The sequence below is a fragment of the Cibotium barometz genome, chromosome 61, assembly GCF_041138505.1.
Source record: "Cibotium barometz isolate CiBa-2024 chromosome 61, ASM4113850v1, whole genome shotgun sequence".
NCBI lineage: Eukaryota > Viridiplantae > Streptophyta > Polypodiopsida > Cyatheales > Cibotiaceae > Cibotium > Cibotium barometz.
In genome coordinates, this window is record NC_141106.1 from 11,392,050 (window position 1) to 11,410,455 (window position 18,406).

Here is an 18,406-nt window from a genome sequence, read left to right on the forward strand (position 1 = left end):
ACGGATACCCTCATTTAGTAAGATATTTTTTGTATAAAAAGTCTCAAACTCGGGATCTTCTGCTGCATGAGGAGACAAAGTCATACGCACGTAAATTTATTCATATCCAGCCAGCTTCAATAATAGAGATTGCCTTACATATCCGTATAGAATCGTTTGAAGAAACAAAGACTTGACGAAGGGTGTTCATGTGCAGCAACCTTAACTCCTTTGTGGGCACTGCCATACCGAAAACACAGAATTCTTCGTTCGTAAAGCCAACGAAGATCCTCGATCCTGGTAGAAGCCGTATGAGGCGGAAGCTTCATGTACGATTTTGAAGCCGGGCCTTTCCAGCGCCATGCCCTGTTTAGGGCCAAAGAGAGAGAGAGAAAGACTCTCTGTGTGAGAGAGAGAAAGACTCTCTCTCTCTTTGGCCCTAAACAGGGCACGGCGCCAAAGAGAGAGAGAGAAAGACTCTCTCTCTCTTTGGCCCTAAAAAGGGCACGGCGTCGTGCCCTGTTTAGGGCCAAAGAGAGAGAGAGAAAGACTCTCTGTGAGAGAGAGAAAGACTCTCTCTCTCTTTGGCCAAGGTGAGAGAGAGAATGATACCAAGTGTTACCTCGCTCCAATACCTGTTTGTTTTATGCTCAACCTCGCTCCAATACCCGAACACACAAAGCTCCCAACACTCCAGCCCTGCCTCTGCGGTGCCCCTGCGCACACCATTACTTCGGCACACCCGGGCTGCCTACTGCCCGCTGCCCTAGACACAGGTGCTGTTAAGGTAAAAACACACACACACACACACAAAGAGAGAGAGAGAGAGAGAGAGAGAGAGAGAGAGAGAGAGAGAGAGAGAGAGAGAGAGAGAGAGAGAGGGAGGGAGGGAGAAAACCTAGATTTGAGACTGCAAGCAAAAGCTCCAAGGCTCCAAGCAGACGCTCGACGGCTGCAATGGTTGCAGTGATGGTGTCAACAATGGTGTCTTGCAAACACCCACACACACACACATACACACACACACACTCTCTCTCCAGAGCTATCCTTGGTTTCGAGTGTCACTCTCTCTCACACACACATACACACACACACTCTCTCTCTCTATCTTCAAAACTCTGTATGTATTTACACACCCACACACATATACACACACATAAAAATTACACATACACACACATAAAAATTCTGTATAGTATTTAGACACACGCGCACACATAAAAATTATGTATAGTATTTAGACACACGCGCACACACAAAAACAAAAAAAGATTGTAATAATCATTATTTACATAGTCTAATAATATTGTGTATAATAATATAAATACACACGTGCAAAATATATACTAAATGTTTCAACTATAATTAGACGGTATTATAATATAGTGAATATAATTTTAAGTCTATATGTTTTCATAAAAAATTTATAATTACAATTATAACTTAATAATTTTTATATCCTCAAAAACTCTAAATAATAATACAAAAATCATCATAACTTGTAGGGCACGATGTAAAATAAGGAATAAGATATTGTGCTCATAAGGTTGGAAGATTTTTATTAATAGGCTCAATGATGAATTGCAAGTGTGGTAGAAAGAGGCGATTGTGGTACATTAATTTCATATGAACGACACCAAAAATTATCAAAACAAATACAAGGACATCATTAGTGCATTTATGACTCTTGAAGGGGGTTTTATTATTCATGTTCAGAGAATTGAAGGGGGTTTTACGAATCACAATTTGATTAGAAAATTGACCCCTTTTTAATCAAGTTTTTTTTAATACGAGAACTATATTATGCAACTCTTGAACATGTAGGCAATCTTTCACTCTTCTTGTTTGAGGTCATGGCTAGAGAGATCACTATTTTTGGCCCCCTGGCAGGTCAGAAGCTAGTTCTATTTTTCCAACAAGAATATGTTGAGCTTAGACTTGCATTGCTTGTGGATCATTTTCATCTTCAAGGTAAGGCTTTTTCTTTGGAGCCTCTATCCTTGAATATAGAGCAATGTAAATTGGAGCCCATACAGTTGTCAGATGGTGCAGATGGTTTTCTTCTAGATTTTGCGGCCAACCAATTATACAAAGTTTGCATTGATGATGCAACTCGCAAGGATTAAACTATTCTCCATGGGCTTGGTGATGAAGGTTGTGAACAGGAGTTGTATGAGCACCATAATGTCGATAGAATGGCCTCAGGTTCCAGGTCCAAGGCTGAGCCTTCCTCAATTTTTTATTTGATAAAGGCTATGCCATTAAATAGTCGCTTGCATGCTGCTATGCAAAGTGTTAAAGAATTCCAAAAGCTTCTTGAGCTTCCAAGGTGTTATGATGGTTATGTTACATTCGAGCTTCGCCCATGTGCTTCAAAGTCCTCTATGATTGGTATGGAGCAAAAGAATGATAGTCATCATTGGATAGAATATGTTACGATCGAGGACGTATGATTGCTTTGAAGGTGCTGTGCATTTCAGTAGGTGCTCTGGCCACCTTAGATGTATTAATTTGGATTGTTCCTACTACATGAGACTTGGATTTCAAAATGAAACTCAGTGGGGAAAGGAAGGATGAAGCGTGGTTGTCCAAAAGGATTTGTGACTTCGAAGCATGGAAACATTACTTGTAGGCATTGTGGAGAGATGCCTGAATGTGTTGCATCTTGCCCAGCAGTCATCTATTATTGTATACCAAATGATCACTTCCGCTTTACACGATGTGCTATACATCTAGGGCACCATACTCATCCATATGAAGAGGGCACTCAGAGGGCAGATATTCAAATGATTGAGGAGAAATTGCATTCCAAAGCATAGGGAAATCCATTTCTTGCTGCACGACAATTGGAAACCACAGTGGCAAAAGATGTTATCTTGGACATGCTTATGGGGGCTAAAAATAAAAAGCAGTCAGATATTGGTGATGATGAGTTTGCTAGCATGATTGAGTATATAACGCCGCTCTCAAGCAGGAAAAGAACTCTGAAATGTTTGGAACATGCTAAAAGGGCCCAAAGTATTACCTCAAAGGGTTTTGAGGCAATCTTGGATCTCAAAGATAGATGCAGATATCCTTTTATTCAAAGTGTGTTATTTCCAGGGCAGTTAGTATCAGATTACCAACCACATGATTTTAAGATGTCAACTCTTGGTCCTGGGAGTGGATTAGGCTTAGTCTATAGAATGTGACCTGGTGGAAATCTGCAGGACATGTGGCTACATTTTGATCATGTGCATAGAGTTCAAGGCTGGCCAACGATGTCTGCACTTGTATATGATCCATACATGCGGGAGCTATTGTCCATAGCAACATGTGAGTTCATGGTAGAGGATAGATATGCACAGATTGAGTTTTGAAAAATGTTAAATGCTGTGGTTCAAAGTAAGGGCTTTGAAAAACCAAAATTCATAGGTTTCATGGCAGATGAGGCCAATGCTAATTGGATTTCTATTCGCATACTTTGGGGATGCTAATAAAAGAGTACCAGAGAGAGAAAGGAGTTATGTCTTCCATTGGGAGCAAAGCGTAGTGAGGCACACTAAAAAATGTATACATCCTTCTTTCCAAGAGGATCATAAATGCTTGTGTCGAAAGTGGAGAAATGCACCCTTAGAGATTGCTGCAGAGAGCTGTAAAAAAGAGATAAGAAAGTTTTGGAATGTTGGTCATGCAGTAGCCAGTGAGATATCAACATTGGAAACTTGGCTTTCCTGGTGGCATTCCATTGGGGTGCATGGTTTGTCTCCCAAGATGACTCTGGTGTTTTTATTCCAACAACCAATATTTCAGAGGCAAAACATGCAAGCATGAGAGCATGTGTTGGTTTAAAAAACAAATCACTTTGTTTGAGGCAATTGGTGCAGATATGTCAACGGCTGTTCTCCAAAGTGTAAATACAATGCATATTTGAAAGGCACAAGGACTGGACTCAGGCCTGGGCTGCAAGACATGGCTAACAGATTTTACAACCAAGGTGTGGGATCCTCTTCAGGAAAGAGATTGGCTGACTTGACACAATCTTCTATGCAAGAAATGGGTGTAAATCCCACACATATGGACAACAACAATGGTGGCCACCAGAAGAGTATTCACAAGAAAAGACCTGTGCTTAGTCAACCTGGTGTGATCTTGGAAGAGGATAGCCATAGGCCAGAGTACATTACTGTCACTATGAATACTAAGCAAGATACAGTTAATGCAAAAAATATGGAGATGCCAAAAGAATCAAGGGTGGCAAAGACAGTGTGGGCAATTCGTAGGACTGAACCTGGAAGCAAAGTTACATGTTTTGGAGTGTTTGATGGACATGCATAAAGATGTGGGAGATTTATAAACCAAGGAAAAAAACAAGCTTGTCAAGGGGTGCCTGCACCATGCTTTTGGGGACGTCGCAAATACCCAAGTGGATTGGTGGAAGGATTTATTTGGTTTTGCAATATATCTAACACCCACAGTTGGGTTGTGGATGAGCGTCAGGTGGTCGGGCCTCCCGGTCCTGCACTTGGTGTTTGGCCAATAGCCACGTCTTACGGCTGAGGAGGTTGTTGAACTTCAAAAAAATGGATTTGTTTTTCATAGTAGGGAGGTGAAACACATTCAGGGAGGTCAAGCTAGCAAGTCTGATGAGAGGGTTCCAAGTGCAATCCGTCCAAAATATAGAGATGGAAAGCTTGTCAAATGGAGGGCAAAATTAACAAAAGAATTTCAAGATTGCATAGAAAAAGGCCGACTATTGGATGCGCAAGTTGTTCAACAGGTCATAATAACGTGTGGAGAGTCTCATATATTCCATGTTAGTACTGAAGGCTCTCGAGCAAAGGGTGTGACATATTCAGTGACTATATCTGATTTTCCAAGATGCACTTGTGAAGGTTTTCAAAAAAGAGAGGCCAAACACTTGGTTTATGTTCCTTGCAACACATATACTACATTTTTTGCAAGTACTTGGGTTGGACCAGAATGCACATGAGTTTATCCATCAAGCAGCAATTAGCAAGGTGGAATTATTCAAGCATTGGGTAGTAGACAAACAAACCTACCATTGTAAGATTTAGTGGTGTTAAGAATATCTAAAGGCAATGGTTTTGGGTACAACTTTTTGTTTTCAGGAAAGTTGGTGTTGTTTCCTTCTTGGAAACAAACATTTTGATTATTAGATTATTATGTAAACATCTATAAGGTGTTTTTGATGTAGTGCTCATACAGGCATTCCAATTCGAGGATTTTATGTAGTACTCATACTGGCCTTTTGAATAGAATAGAAAGCATTGATCTTTTGTTTCTTTCTTTTTTGCTTGTAAGATAGCTTTCCTAGAAGAGGGGTGATCATCAACCTTCTTAGTTGGTATCGCCCCTTCAACTATTGTGCAGAGTAACCTTCTAATTACAACATGTCATAAGTTGCTCTAGCAAAAACTTCCTCATACTTAACCTTCTTCTGTAATCCTTGTTTAGAGAGACACCCATTGGGCTGTAGCAAGGGTTTGATTCTAAGTTCAATGATCCACATGCTAATTCGAGCGCTACATGCCAATGCTTTAAACACTTTTTCCAGATACAAAATTCTCAAATCTTATGCCTTGTAATTTAGAAATGAACAATTCATTGCCCGACTACTATAAGTAAATATATGCCATTCCTCTCTGCCAGCTCAGTGTCCCTAACAAGTAGCAAGAATTGTATTGCAATTGCATATGGAATTGATCATCCCTCCATAATCACATGCATTGTCTAAACCTTATAGAGAATGGAAGTTCGTAATCTTGCTTTTGAGTTATAAACATGAAAATAATTTTTGTTTATAACATAATTTTCCATCAACATTGTATACACACATTCAAGTGCTATTGCTACGCTTACATTGCTATACTTTGAAGACTTCTAGGGATCTTATCTGTTTTCAAAATCTAAGAGAGCACATTTAAAGCATTTCAATTCAAAATGCAAAGCTTGAACTCAAATAGTACTTTGCACACAAACATCAAGCCTGAACGAGGAGGGCAATCTAGCAATAATGATGCTTTCACAAACAGCAACTACAGGGGAACAACATTAACAATACGTATGCATTTGCCTAAAATAGTCTCTTAAGATAGAAATTAGACATTGCCAGCATAGACAAAGCTTCAAGAGGTATAAAAGCATATATACAAATTGAACTCCATTAAAATGCATGTAAATTCTGTAAAAACCGAGCAATGAAGCAACATAACAAGCATTGGAAAGCCATACTAAAATTGTGCTCTCACGAACTTTGGCCGCCCTGTGCATCCCAAATTCTCAATAAAATTCTGTGCAGGGAAAGATGTAGAGAAGGGACCTAGTTGGAAAACAAGGCCATTGCTGTCCTCCATAGAGATGGTTTCAATGTTCCACCACACCTAAAACATATGGATTGATATGCCATTGAGGTTGTGTAGATGGTCGGCGGTGATGTTGCCTGTGAGCTTTGACGCGTACCACGTCTCATAGTTGTCAGGGATGGTGAATTAGTAGGAGTTTCGAGGGTGTAGTGAGAAGGTCTGTTGTCAATGTTGAAGGTGTAGTAAAAAATAGTAGATAACTCTACAAAAGCCTCTTTGGACTGTGGCACCATGTGCATCTTTTCCTTGCTAAAAACAAGCAATCTTTTTTCCCTACTTGCAGATAGCATAAATCCATCCAAGAGATCAAAAACACTTAATTGAAAAAGTCTACCACTCAATTAAAGAGAGAGAACCAGTTAACTCCACTAAATCCTATGTAATTTTTTAGAGCTTAGCACCACCTTACCACACTGCACCATTGTACAAGAAAGCTATTCCAAAAATGCATACTGAGATACATGTGTCTGCATGTCTATATCAGAGACAAATTGTGGGTAGATTTGTTTGGATGGGTTCATCTTCACATTATACATTTGGGTTTTGTTTTTCTCATATCAAAGTATTTATCTAGGTGTCGCTCGGATTTTTACATTAGCTCAAAAAAGTCTGCTCGGTGAATGGTTTTCCCCGTCTAGAGTAGCCTCAGAAGTCCTTCCCAGAACTGGGGCAACCAAAGAGAAAGAGTTCCGCTCAGACTGCAGCAGCCAAAGCAGTCACAATAGCAGAAGTAGTGGAAGAAGAAAGAGGATAGATATATGCAGCAATTCAAAACCCTGTTGCTCTAAGTTTATTGTGGCTACCACCACCACCTCAGGCTGTGGGTCGACCAAGCTACTCCATGGCACAGTGTTTTGGGTCCGAAAATAGGATTGTAAGAGACTAACCCAGCTTAGAGTTCCCAGTGGCATTCGTAGCTATCTGAGCTGCCACCCTCGCTGCTTCCTTCCGGATCCTGATCTTCAGCACTTTGGCCCATGCCACAGGCCTGGATTCTACTGTGTCCAAATATCCTTTAGCCTTAACAAAAATTGTATAAGTTTTGGCATGCATCCAAATCATCTCTAAAAACCAGAAAGACCCCTAGCGCATGTATTCTGACGAGCATCCCATAAGCTTGTACTCAGAACCCTGCTTAGCTCCAAAAACTCCCTCCATCTCCCCTCCAGTAGGAGTGTGGGCAACTGTGGTGGTGCCATCCCCGACGGTAGGAACAAGGCCTGGTGCACCCGCTCTTCTGTCAGCAGCCGCCGCCGGCACTCCCCTCTGATATGTACTTCATCGCCCATAGCTAGCCCCTATGTGAGGGAAATACCCAGAGGATGCACAGGGATTGTTGCCCAATCTAATATGGAGAACTCCCACAGGCACATCTATCGCAACCATGCTGTCATCTGATCATCCACCCCGGTGCTCTCAGCAGCTTCACTGGGATGAATTAGATAGGTGCCATCACGAGTACATTGTATAGAGCTTGTATAGAGCCTACAATTGTAAAGAGAGCGTTGTATGCTGCAGAGCAAGGTCTGGGAAGCAAGAGAGAGAAGTGCCAAAACACGTCAAAGCAAGTGAATGTTCAAACTACTTTTCCTGCTTGTTTTGCATGCAGCGCCACATCATAGTAGCTACACCCGCTTCGGCATAATAACTACTCCATCCCGGCCATAATTGGTGTGTATTAAACCCATATTCAATGCCTAATTATTATTCTCGAACCGGGTACTCGCGATGACGTGGCATCTCAAAAGCCACCCAATTTCCTACCACTTCTTCATTAATGGGAAATGGACACCGCAAATCTTTTGCATGATAGGACCGCAATCGAAACCCATTAACTATTTGCAGTAATAGCCGACCTTGCATATCTGTCAGCTGAAAAGCATTGCCTCAGATATTACGGTAAATCCAAAACCGTCCTGCTGCCCAGTGAAACTTTAACTTTCTCGGCAGCTTGCCCTTTTTCAAAAAAACATTTCCTGGACAACTGGTCCACCTGAGCTTTCTTACGGTTCTTTAATTCTATCAACAAATAAAAACTCTACAACCGGTCTTCTTCCAAATTTTCCAAATCTACCAACCGAAACTGTAAAGATTCGTCTGGAAGTAAGCGATCTTCAATCGTAATTTGAAGACTCAAAACCACATACTCTAAAGGTGTGCCTGCTTCCATCCCAAATGCCAACTTGAACAGTGTCAATCCTGTGGTGGCTACCTTGAATGCAGTCTCATATGCCCATAATGCAGTCGACAGATTACTATCCCAATCCTGTGGCTACCTTGAATGTGGTCTGATATGCCCATAATGCAGCTGATAGCATACTATCCCAATCCTTCCTATGAGTAGCTACCAGTTTGGTCAACATTTTCCCCAATGTTTTATTAGTAGATTCTACCAGCCCATTCGCCTGTGGATGATATGGAGAAGCTTTCTTGTGAACTACGATTAAAAATGCGATCTGATATGCCCATAATGCAGCCGACAGCTTACTATCCCAATCCTGTGGCTACCTTGAATGCGGTCTGATATGCCCATAATGCAGTCTGATATGCCCATAATGCAGCTGACAGCATACTATCCCAATCCTTCCTATGAGTAGCTACCAGTTTGGTCAACATTTTCCCCAATGTTTTATTAGTAGATTTTGCCAGCCCATTCGCCTATGGATGATATGGAGAAGCTTTCTTGTGAACTACGATTAAAAATGCCATCATCCTTCGTACCACCTTATTGACAAAATGTGTGTCCCTGTCATCACTGATGTGATGATGACGAGCTCAACTGGATAGTCGTACCGCATCAGCACATCCTTATACAAACACTTGGCTAACGGATACTGTAGTATTATCTCGCAAAGCCCAAGCTTCAATCCATTTGGTGCAATAATCTGTGGTGGGCTGTCAGAATATACATGTTCCAAGTTCTTTGTGTTGTTGGCTTAATTGGCCCAACAAAATCCAGTCCCCACTTTTGAAAAGGCTCAAACGGTATTACTGGTTGTAGCGGCATTTGGTCCTGGGATGTTGGTTTCCCCCTAATCTTTGACAGGCATCACAATTCCTGACAAACTTTTGTGCATTTGCATGTACTTTTGTGCATTTGCATGTACAGATGGCCACCACAATCCGTCTTGCAATACTTTCTTAGCAGTAATTGGGCCCGCAAAGTGTCCACTAGCTACCTCGCATGGGCTTCAGCCTAGCACCGCTTTCTGATCCATTGGCAATACACACCACTGTAAGATACCAATCAAATTTCTATGGTATAATTGTCCCAATACTACTTCAAAATTCTGGCTTCGAAGTGCCAAACTTTTTTGTTGATCTACCGAGATAGATGAGCTGGCATCTCCCCAAAAACCAGAAAATGCAGCATCTCATCATACCATGTCTAGGGAATCTGCACACCTATATCTTTCGCCTCTGACTGGACTGCAAACAAATGTGCATTAAGAAATTCATCTTCCACCCCTACTGGTGGCAATTCTCCATTATCCAATCTGGACAAATAATCGGTTATAACATGCTGACTGCCTGGTCGATGTACCATAGTATACTCAAATTCTTGCAAACAATAGCATCCATCGTGCTAATCTTCCCGTCAGATTCTGTTGCTTCACCAAGTACAACAATGCAAAATGATCCACATGAAAAATGAACAAACGTCCTAGCAAATAATGCTTGAATTTCTTCACAGAATAAATCATCCCAAGACACTCACGTTCTATCACTGAATAATTCTTTTCAGCATTGGATAGCCGACGACCAACTGGCATAGAACACAGGCCAAAACCACCCATCCTCATTCTTTTGCATCAAAACACTGCCTATTCAGTATCTGAAGCATCCATAAAACATGAAAATCCTGCTCCCAATCTAGGGGCATCAGCATCAGAGCCTTTGATATAGTATAACTGCAATCTTAGATATGCTACATCACAGTCGAGAGTCCACTGGAACAGAAACTTCAGAATATGTGTCACCAAATTTAACGGTACCGCAATATGTGCCAACAACCGGAGATGTCTTCCATGCCACCTCATCTGCCCCAAAAATCGACTTACTTGGCGTGGGTTGTGTGGTGCACAGGCCTGCATAATAGCTACCACCTTACTGGGATCCACCGCAAGCCGTCCTTAGAGATGATATGGCCGAGTAGCATGCCACTTTTTACTGCAAACACATGACATTTCAGTAAACATAACCGCAAATGCATAAAATGCTTACAGGATTCACTGAAAACACTGAAATCATCCAAGAATACCCACATAAACTCCAACAAGTAATCTCCAAAAATTTCATACATGTCCCGCTCTGAAAAGTGGATGGAGCATTCCGGAGTCCAAACCACATAACGGTATAGATGAACACTCCCCAATTTGTAATAAATGCGATTTTAGTTTGATCCTCTGGTGCCATCCGCACTTGGTTATACCCACTGAACCCATCCACGAAATTGTAAATGTCGTGGCCTGCTACATCATCCAAGATAGTATCCATGTATGGCAAGGGAAAAGGATCTGGAATAATGGCCGCATTCAGCTTACGGTAATCCATGCAAATTTGCAATTTCTTGTTCTTCTTGAGTACTATAACAATTGGGGATATCCATTCTACTTTATCCCCACTGGAGAAATAAATCCCACTCGCAGCAATCTATCCAATTCTTCCTTGACCTGTTTAGCCACATGTGGATTCATTCTGTATCTCTGCGGCCTAACAGGTACCGCATCAGGCTTCAAAATGATCTTATGCTAGTAAAACTTTGGGTCCAAACCCTTCATATGAGAGTAATCCCATGCAAACACATCCTTGAATTCCCGCCAATAGGTTAATCAGATCTTCCCGAAACTCCACTGGAAGAACAACACTAATCTTCACAGGTTTGTCTTCCGACGGCTCACCCAAATTTAATGTCTACAATTCCTCTTCCTTGGCTCTAGTCACTATTTGCATCTGTTTCTCGAAATTCCTTTCCTGCAGAAGTATCTCTTTTATATCCAACTCGGCCAATTCATCAGCAAATTTTTGATTATTTTTGTCTTCTCCTTCGCTTCCGGCTTCCTTCGTAGATTGATACCCCTATTGTATTTCTTCAATATCAATAACATAGAGTGACACTAGATCTTCATTAAGTACCAGAAACTCTGCTTCCTCTCATCATCATCCAAGCCTTCTACCATATTGACGATCTCTATAATGATTGGTCTGGCAGCAAACGGGCACCTCTCTTCCAAAGTTACTTTAAATTTCTTCTTCCCCCTGCAGAGCGTTAGCACATTTGTTTCCCAATTATGCTTAACTTTTGCCTACCAAGGCCATCCCAGCAACAAATTAAAATCAGACTGTGCTCCTTCCATATCTAAAACCACTAAAGACAACCAGAACTATATTCCATCCAACTCCACCACCATATCCCGTAGAATCCCCAAAGGATGCACCCGTCTTTGATCTGCCATTCGAACCAGAAAAGGGGCTCCCTCCCATTGCATTAAGTCATACTTCCTACAAGTAGCGGTGATTATAATATTGACTCCAGACCATCCAACACCACTTGATCAATCAGATGTCCTCTTTAATTTAGTGTGGTTACCGGAATACAAGTGTTTGATAGTGGTACCACATCCATCGAGCCTTCCATCTGCTGCATTGCGTGGCTTGCAGGTTCTTCCGCATGTTGTTTCCTTTGGTTAGTAATCTGATCTCTGAATGTGGGTACCAATTCCAACAGCTGCCCAAGCAGTATAGTGATAGGATACTGCCATAAAGATGGAATTTTTGGAGTCACAGTTGGACTCGATACCTTGAGAGCTAATGTTTTCCAGTGTGTCCATTCCCATTATGGTACTCTGACCCACTGATATTATTTTCTCCAATGTCTCGGACAAGACCCGCACTTCGCCCCACTTTCGAATAGACTGGCGGGCTGGTTGGCAACCCAAGTGGACAATTCATGCCTTACTGCCTCTTGATGCAGCCAATCGATATACGATCCTTGTCTACAATATCTTGTGCCTTAACCTTAGCACCAGGTTGGGTTACAATATGGACTATTGGGGGTTCATCTAATGCAACCAATTGCACCATACCGGTGCCTTTTCTGCCGACTTTGATTGCTTTTCTGCCTTTTGTTGGGCATCGTATGCTGCTGCCTCCAGACATTATGACTGCCAATGGCCCTCCTCCATGAAAAATAGACAAGTTTTAGGGCACGCAATGTCACCATGACCTCGACCTCTTCCACCACCTCTTCCACCCCTGAATGAGCTACCCTGGAATCCCTACTGCTACGTCTAGGCAAAAGATACCATCGGGTCAGAAGATTCTGTACCCTGCCATCTGCCTCTGCCTGCCTTCCGTGTTCTACCATTATAATGGAAATCTTCCGTATTATTGGTAGAAGATTCACAAATCTCACACCAGCGCTGATTCACTGCACATTCGTGCGGCACAGGGTGCCTCCGATTCTTGCATGTAATACGCACCAAAGACCCTTATCTGTGTTCTTTCCAGTCTCACTTTGACTCAACGAGCTTTGGGAGTGCTCCGCATGGTGCTCATTTTTATGATCTTTCCCCTTCTTTGACCCTTTCTTGGACTTCTGGGCTTCCTCATCCTCTGAGTCCTCACTGTCATTCGAATCAGGCTCCGAACTATCATCAAAATCTTCACTATCACTTTCCTTACACTTTCTTTTCCTGTCTTCCTCTTGATTTTACTGCCCCTTGCCTTTCCCATAAGTGTCTCATGAGTGGCCTGCCCGTATCGCTTGCTCAATGGCATCTTCCAAGGGTACAATTACCGTATCCACTGTGGCCATTGCCATCCACAGATCCTTTGTGAGACCTTTCATAAAGTAGGAATTCCGCACCTCAGGAGCTGGTCTAAGCCGCGCTGGAACCCTCTGCAACAAGATTTGAAAACAGGTTGCATAATTCCGCACCTCAGGAGCTGGTCTAAGCCGCTGGAACCCTTTGCAACAAGATTTGAAAACAGGTTGCATAATTCTCCACATCCTTTCAGCCTTGCTTTAACTCCCGCATGCCCTCTAGGATTTACGGCACTGTCTTCTTTTTCCTAAATTGTTGCAAAAATGCCCGATGTACCTCATCATAAGTCAGGAAGTGATCCACTGGATACTCTACCAGCCATGGCGCTGCTTTACCTTGTAGCGTTTTCTCAAACACCACATCCTTACATGTGCAGCATCCAATGCCCCAGGCACATTTAATGCATAGTGTTCGTCAAACTGTCTAACATGAGCATCAGGGTCTTCCGAGGACTTTCCACACTGAATTTGTTGTATCAGATGGGTGCTACAGCCGCCATCACTACCGGAAGCGAAAATAATTAACTCGCAACTCCAGATGGTGAACGAGGTAATGGACTATGCCTTCTCTAGGGACTCATATCTTCTTACCACAGGTAACGACGACCGAGCTTGTCTACGATTGATTGAGGGCACTGATTCATCCTCAGTGGTTTGCGGTTCCCCATCAGATGCAACACCATCGTGCTTCGCATGAATGGGACTGTGGCCTCTTCGATGACGCGGTTCACCGATACGTAGAACAATCAACGATGGAGATTCTTGAGAGCATGTGTGCATGAAATCATCAGGGATCCGATGATCATGGTCGCCATGTGTTATCCATCATAATTAATTGATAAGATTAATGTGGATAAATGATGTTAAACATAAGCTTAAATACTGCGTAATGAGAGAGAACAATCGTTAAGAATATAATATGCTGTAAACACAGAACACAGAACACATGGAAAAGATTTGCACACAGAACACACACACAAGATAACTTCGTTGATCTATTCATGTACTTCTTACAATTTATAGCAGGGGTACAAGCACCGCTTGACGTTCTAGTATGCCTGGTTGTGACTATTCATTCATTTGTTCAGAGCGATGGCCGCCCAATACATCTCTACATGTTGGATAGGATCTCCATCCCTAGAGAATTTTTGGACGAGTTTGGAAACGATATGTGGCTTCATCTGGGAGGGTCCGGATTCTAGAGCAGTGCCTAGTTCCTTGACCATTCCTCGTCCCATGTCTGTCGCCATATTCAACAAATCCATCCTTGTGGCTACATTAAGGTCAATGGTTGGATCCACCCTTAGTCTTTAAGGAATTGTTCCCCCCCTTCCTAGACCTCATCCTCTTCTTATGTTGGCTCTTTCTAGGTATCTCCGGTCCATGGGATGGTCTTGCCATTGTACCTTGGAGTGTCTCATCATTAGTTGCCTCTATACGCCTTTGTAGAACTAAACGTTCCATGTCCTGTAGGAATGTAGGAAGATTGATCGTCTACTCAATATCTTTTTTGGCGTATAGATGGTCATCCACTTCACCCGCCACTCTTGCTAGATTATCCTCTTCTTCTAGGATTACAAACCCTTCCTCAACTCTGGGCTCCTCATTTATGGGTTCTAAGTTTGGAATTTCTCCCTCACTCCTTCCCATGACTAATTCTGGCTCCTTACCCCGTGATTGGAGTAGGTTTAAACTTCCTAGCTCCTTTTGTTCAGCTCTTGCCCTTCGAGTATTGAGCTCTTGTTTCCTTAAGCTCAACTCTCGTAGTAGCTGTCGTTCCACCTGGCTCCTTCTGAGATCTAACTCTACTTCCTCTGAGGTGGGGAAGAATACTTGACCCATCCTGGCCTCACTTTCCATGTCCCATCTCATTCTCGGGGGGTGCCAGTGTTCGACAGCCTTAAATTTAATGTTTGGATGGGCACTTCTTATCTTGGACCAAGTCCAACACTAGTTGATGGACCCATGCTCGTAGATTGCGCTTCTTCGTCTCATTAACTGGTTTGGAGACTAAAAACTACCCGAGCGATATCAGTGATACCACTGGACTGGTTGGGGAGGGTGGTTTCTCCTCTTCCCCAAACCCGAAGAACCTCAGCCCTACTTCCATGGACTCTTCACTACTAGTTTCAATGGTGGTCAGGCTCCTTAAGACACTCAGGTGAGTGCTTACTGCCTGAGTGACCTAAACCCACACTTTCTTGATAGGAAGATCTCGGGTGATTCAATGCACTATCGTCAGGTGCAAGATCGTCTCCCCGATGAGCTTTCTAGATCTTAAGTGCATGTATGTATGATTTGATAAGTTACTTTGATGACCGAATTTAGTTTTGATCAGATCTGTCGATCTATTTCTAAGGCCATGAGATTGTAGAGAACAGTTCACGACGTGAAGTGTCAGAAAACAGTTCACATCGTGGAACGTTTTTTTGCACTTTCACGTGTTCAAAAATTTTTACTCTTGGGGTCAGAACTCCTCATCCTTGTTGTAGATGTCACTCCTTTCTAGACCTTCGTAGCCTTAACCTAACTATACCAAACTCGTGTGTTGGATTGGACTAAACCGTGAGTTTGCAGCAGGAAAAAAGTTCATGTCATGAAGAAAAAAGAGTTCATGCCGTGAAGGTCTTCTAAAATGGCTCACGTTGTGAACGAATTGATTCATGCCATGAAGAGTTCTGAAAAAGTTCACGGTGTGAACCCATTTTTACACTTTCATGATTCTTAATCTTGTCAGACCTCGTGGCATCAGAGGTGTCAAGATAAGGTTACCTATTTTTGGTAAGGCAACCCCGTGATTTGTGACGTTTGCAACGCTGATGTCGGACATGGTTCGCGGCATGAAGTTACAGAAAACGGTTCACACCATGAACGTTTTCTTGCAGTTTCACGTGGGAACTTCCCGCGTTCGACAAAGGTGATTCTGGGTGTAAAATACTTATCCAACAGTTCCCAAAATGATTGTGCCACATCTAAGGAGTGGAATACAAGTTCAAGGCATAGTCAATGGCTCCTTCTTTTTTTTATTTTTGTGAATTTTTGGAAAAGAAAAAAAATAGAACACCAACTTGCTCATTCACGTTGATGCTTCCAATGATGCAAATATCAAAATTAACTAGAAAAAATAGTGAAGCTCTATTATAAGATCACTCCACCACACATATACACAATAAACACAACCAATTTCACATAATTTTTTACTTCCACACAAATCTTATCCACTCATTTTTTACACAATGCACTACCTGAATGCAAGGGCAATCATGAATCTTATGCAATGGGAGCTGAAAACTCCAAGAGGAAGGAAGAAAAAAAGGTGTTTCCTTGGCAAACGATGCCAAAAATGTTATGGGCTACCATACCGTCCAAGAGGGAACTCAATGCATTCACCTAAAGGATGAATAATAGATCACAACCATCGTAGGACACTTACCAATGCTTCGAACTTAAGTCCCTTGAGGCCTCCAAGCTTCGTTGTTAAGCTCCAGACCTCCAAGCTCCACCTCCATGCATTCACCGTAGAGTCGCTCACACTGCGCATAAGGAAATCCCTCTTTCTCACTCCCCCACACATGCATGAATCATACAAGCATAGAAGAGACACAATTCTAGAATGCTCTCTCTCTCTCTCTCTCTCTCTCTCTCTCTCTCTCTCTCTCTCTCTCTCAATCTCTCTCAAGACACAAAGAAGAGCTCTCTATAGCACAAAGGGGGATTATGTCTTTTCATTATTATGAGAAAATGCTTATATACATTTGGCCCTTATTCACACTTGGGCGCCCTCTCATAATGTACAACTTTTATAGTGTCATTTCATGACACTTATTAATGTCCTCAATTGGAGGAGCATGCTTGTTAATCCAAAATGGGATTAACAAGAACTTGTTATTAATTCATGATGTGTGTAGTCGATCCCTCTCAAGGGCTAGTTTATTAGATAAAGGCTAGACATTTTGACTTTTAATATGCTAGGGGATTCTTCTTCTAGTAGTCTCAATGATCCTTCTCAAAATGATTCTTCTCAGGTGACAATCTGTCTCAATCCTTCTCAGACAAGACAAACCTTCTCATAATTATTCTTAGACGATCCTTCTCAAAGCATCCTTTTTAGACTCTGAGGATCTTTCTCAATGATCCTTTGGAGAATGATCAAACAAGAGTTGCAAAAGACCCACATAAGATCACCACTTCTCTTCACAAAACTTTAACCAAATGAGGATGAAAATGCATGCATCGACACACTACAAGACGTGGGGGGCTAAGGATCACTTCAAACATCTCTTGTATGAAAATGCAAAAGATCCACATAAGATGACCAGTCCTCTTCACAAAACTTTAACCAAATAAGGATGAAAATGCATACCTCCATACACTATAAGAAATGGGGGGGCTAAGCAACACTTCAAACATCTCTTGTAAGTGATCTTACGAATGATGCATAAGACACATCGCTCTAAACGTCACTTTTTGTGATATAATAGTGTCACAAATCTTACCTATCAAACTTGTGACACATGCAATGACATTAAACATCACTTTTATGAAACTTGGAGTGATGTTTAGTGTCACAAAAGTGACAATAAACATCACTCCAAGTGTCACAAAAAGTGACATTTAGTGTCACTCCAAGTATTACTTTTGTGACAGTGTCACTCCAAGTATTACTTTTGTGACAATGTCACTTTTAGTATTATTTCTATGACCCTAAACGTAATTGTTAATAATCGTAAGTTTGAATGGCATTATGTTTAAAAGCCATAAAATGGCTTTATTTCCACATACATACTTATTCTTTGCAATCTCTCTCTCTCTCTCTCTCTCTCTCTCTCTCTCTCTCTCTCTCTCTCTCTCTCTATGACACTAAACGTAATTGTTAATAATCATAAGTTTGAATGACATTATGTTTAACAACGATAAAATGGCTCTATTTCTACATGCGTACTTATTCTTTGCAATCTCTCTCTCTCTCTCTCTCTCTCTCTCTCTCTCTCATTATTTTGTGGCTAATTTATTTGGTGCATGCATATATTTGCTGGTGCTCACACTTGGCGCTCACATTTGGTGCATGAATTAAACTTTTCATAGTGTTTCTCTTTAAAAAGTGGAATTTGATTAGTTTAAAATGCTTTAAACCATTTGGGATAATTTCTAAGTAACTTGAGAATGAAAAAAATTGAAAAATGGTCAGCCATACAAAGGAGGTTATGGCAAGATTTTCTGAAATTTTGTGAAATAA